The sequence below is a fragment of the Bombus impatiens genome, unplaced genomic scaffold (genome assembly GCF_000188095.3).
Source record: "Bombus impatiens unplaced genomic scaffold, BIMP_2.2 scf_1506, whole genome shotgun sequence".
Lineage (NCBI taxonomy): Eukaryota > Metazoa > Arthropoda > Insecta > Hymenoptera > Apidae > Bombus > Bombus impatiens.
In genome coordinates, this window is record NT_177925.1 from 518,689 (window position 1) to 522,775 (window position 4,087).

A 4,087-nucleotide genomic window follows, 5' to 3' on the forward strand; every position below is an offset into this window, starting at 1 on the left:
TCTTCTTATCGGTTATTTTATTTAATTTATTTCTTTTTTCTGCGGAACGACACTGGGGACGATCGGAGCACGATCCGAATTCTCGTTGAACCTCGTGAATAGATCTCGCAAATATAGAAACAGCGATGGCGAATTTCGATTTCTCGCTCGTCTACTTTCCGTTTTTCTTCGACGCCGATAGCGGAGCTGGACATCCCACAAATTACCACTGGCAGGAGGACGAGATCGCGTGACGATCTTTAACGATCGTGCTCGATTACATCGGGCCGTGTCGCTTCGTCGATTCGACGTGATTGCACATTGTACAATTTGCAACGCGCGGTGCGTCGGAAAGTTAGAATCGAGGAGGGTGGTCAAAACTAAATTCCGATCGGCCGGTTCGATCCGTCTATTCTACGCTTGACTCGTCAAATTGAATCGTTCGACGCAATTAAACCTCGTGCAGCTAATGATCGATGGTTCGTGCTCATCGTTGAATCGCACGCGTCGTAGGTGACGAAATTGCGAAGTCGCGATAAGTGCGCAACTCGCGACGCATCGAACATTAAGCAACCACGCGAAAAATCCTGGATGCTCCGGCGTTCTCTTAACCCGGCCATTTCCGGTCCATCGAACGATTTCGAGTTGATAAATTTCGGTTGAAGCGGCACGCCAGTATCGCTACTCGGAGCGTGTAACGTTCAATAAGCCACGCCAAGTTCGTTTCTGATTTCGCAAAATCACCGCGATTGCGCTAAAATAGCTACGTTATCACGGTTACGACAAGAACAGATAATCGAACGTCAAAGTTACGTAATTCTTTGTTTTGCGCCCGATGTACGTAAGTTGCCGATACGAACGGGTAGATCGGTTGTTTCCATGCGGGAGAAAATCGTAATAAATAAATAAGAGAAACGCTGTTTGCACGGGTGAACGTTCGCGAACTGCTGTCGCTCTATCGACTCCGTTCGTCCGTTGTCCTGGCAGCTTTTATCCCCGATCACATCCGACACGTGTCAGCCAGAGAATCGACATTCTATTAACTGTTCCAGCGATGTATACTTTTCTCAGAGGCCGCTATTTTTACGCGGTATGTTGGAAAATCATTCGCTTGGCTGCCGGCGTAAAACTGCCGGCAGCAATGTCCTTGATCGCTTGCCCCACTAAATAAGGAGAATCATCTTTTTCATTGGTTGCTGACCGTGACCTGGTGCACAGAAACGAACGGTTCATGAATCACACTTTGCGAGAGTGACTGCGCTCCTCCTCGTTTCGTCTACAGATTGCTTACGCGTGTACTCGCCATCATCCATCCGATTAACCAACCAGACCGACCGTTTTAGAATTTTCCAAATATTTGAAATTTAAATATGTAATTTTTGTAAAAGTTCGTGCGAAACTTCGATCTACGAATTTCACTGATAATTTAAATGTAAATTCGAGATATATTAAAACGTTGACGATGCACCTACCGTCCCCGGGTCGCCGATCAAGCAAGGATCGATCCTCTAATTTAAAATCGAATCGGCATACAGTTTTTCCTCCTCTTTCTCTTTCGTCTCGTCATTGCCCCGCGGTTCCATCGTTCGCTAAACACGCAACGCGTCGCGCACCCGGCACTTCCCACGAGACCAAAAATTATACACACGGTATGCGATCATATATGTATGTATATCTATATACATGCGTATCGTAAAGTGTGCGCAAACATACGCAATAAGGACTGTCGGCATGGGCCTGGTTACGCTCGGTTGGAGCTTCTTCGTAAAAGGGCGAACGTTCGAGTGGGTCAACTCTTTCGACGAAGAACGAAGAAAAGAAATTCCGCCAAAGTAATCGATGCGTCTCTCGAATCGATCACTCAAGAGGCGTGCGTATCGTTCGTCGCGCGAGGAATTCAAAGAATTGATCGTATAGGCTGAAGTTACTGTAACACCGATAATAATTATTTATTGAAAATTAAAGTAACAAAGTATTAGAAACTCTGAAGCGGTATGCTTTGTCCGTATTATAAAATATTGCCTCCTTCGTCCAGGTATTCGTCCGTCTACCCTCGGACTTTGTCCTTTATATCGTAGTTGAATCGTGACTCTTCTCACTCTCTCCCGCTCTCTCGCTCTCGATCGCTTTCTCTCCCTCTCTGTTTCTCGTGAACGCACACTCACTCTTATATTGCTCCATATGTACCCTCGCCGCGAAAAAGTATTCTCGTCGTTGTTCGATGATCGGCCGCTGACGTTTCGTTCGAAGGATGGAAACGACGGGCCGCGATGATTCGATAAAAAGGTTCGATCGCTCGTCGAGGGATGATTGTCCCTTGATTGAAAACGTCCTCGGTTCGCTGGAGCGTACGCGGAGAGAAGTTTCGGCCAGGGGTGCACACGCTCGTCCCCATATGGCACGCGATGCCTTTCTAATCTTCGAGCGACGGTTTCGAATCGGCCCGGATGCGTCACGCGGGATCATTAAGGGTTGCCTATTGCTGTTAGAGCAAACGATAAGGGGCTGAAACTCGACCGAATTGAACGCCGATCGTACAAAAAGACGCGCTCGAGATTACCTCGTTAGCGGAGAGCTCGTTAAATCGCCATTTAATAAAATCGCACGTGTCGAACTAGGAGAATCAAAAGACGTTAGAAATCTCGGAAAATCACGCCGCCTTGGCCAACCAGCAATTACGTCTCTCGCTGGATTTTATGCCGCGAAACGTTCGAACTCTGTGCTAATTTAGCGCGCGAGTAAACCGCGGCAACCCGTTTCGCGCGCCGGCAAACGTCTGCAAATGTGCCTGCATTCCTGAAAGACACGCCGCTCGCAGGTCCGGCTTTGTACGATCTATAGAAGAAGATTCAAGAACGAGCGTATAATCCACTGTATGAGAATAATAAACTGCAGTAGAGCACCCGTACCGACGCGGAAGTAATCCGATAATCCCATTAGACGGGTTTCCATAAAATCGTTAACCGACATTCAGGCCGCGTAAACGTGTCCTGTTTCTGACTGTGACGTTGCTTTTCCCCTGGATTCCCTCGACAGCCAGCTCATCTTTATCCCGTAGTTTTGCTCGCCATTTCCTTTCCTCTTCCTTTTCTTCCTCTCTCGACCGACTAATTTCGTTCTCCCGTCCCACCCGTCGGTTTTTTTTTCCACCGTAATTAAGCTTTTTTGTTCGCAGACAGTGGGGCACGTTGGCGCGTCAAAGCGGTCGACCTCGAAAATGAACGCGTAAGAAAATTATACCGTTCGTTTACTCTCGTTATCCACGCTTTAAATTCGATCGCTTTTCGAATCGTTCCCCTCGATCGGTCAAGTCAAATTAATTCGCGATGCTCCGTTGGAAATTTCAATGGAAAAGACGACGACGACGACGACGACGATGACGATGACGGCGACGACGACGATGATTCCGGACGAATCGAAAAACGCGGAGAGTAAGCGCAAAGTCGAAATCTTGTCGAAAGCGAACTCTGGCGATGATACACACGAGCGCTCACAGCCGCTTGTCCGCGTACGCGCGTTCAGGGGGATGGGAAAGGGAGCAGTTTGTGCAAGCAATTTTCTGTTTCTCATTACCGACTGCATTAGCGGAATATTCGCGTGCGATATTAGGACCCAATGTAAATTAACCGGATTAAATGCATCGGCCGATTGCATCAATCTCATTAAGCGGAGCGCGTGTTTGACGAGAGGCCGGGTGGCGCGAACCTAGGCGGTCGGTCAGTAACGATGTTTGAGGATGCTCTGATAATTATCAAATCCCTCGGCGTTGTTTGTGTCGGGCAAATCGAAAATAATAACAAACTTCTAACTATCATTCGCGAATACGTCCCTCCTACCCGCGGATAAACGCCACTATCCACCGCTATCGATTCGACGATTTGCCGAATCTCCGACCTTTTCGTTTTCTTATCGAAGGTCCGCGGTTTTGTCCTAACAGCGAATTCGTGTGATTCTGATTGATCGTTGAATGGGTGACGTGCGGCAGGACGCGGCAACCCGCTCGCTGGGTCCGAGACTCGTAGAATTTCGATCGTCGAGGTTCTCCGCTAAGGCTCCGCGCCTCGAATCGTCCCGATATTTCGCCGCCGAGAGTAACATTTGACTTTCA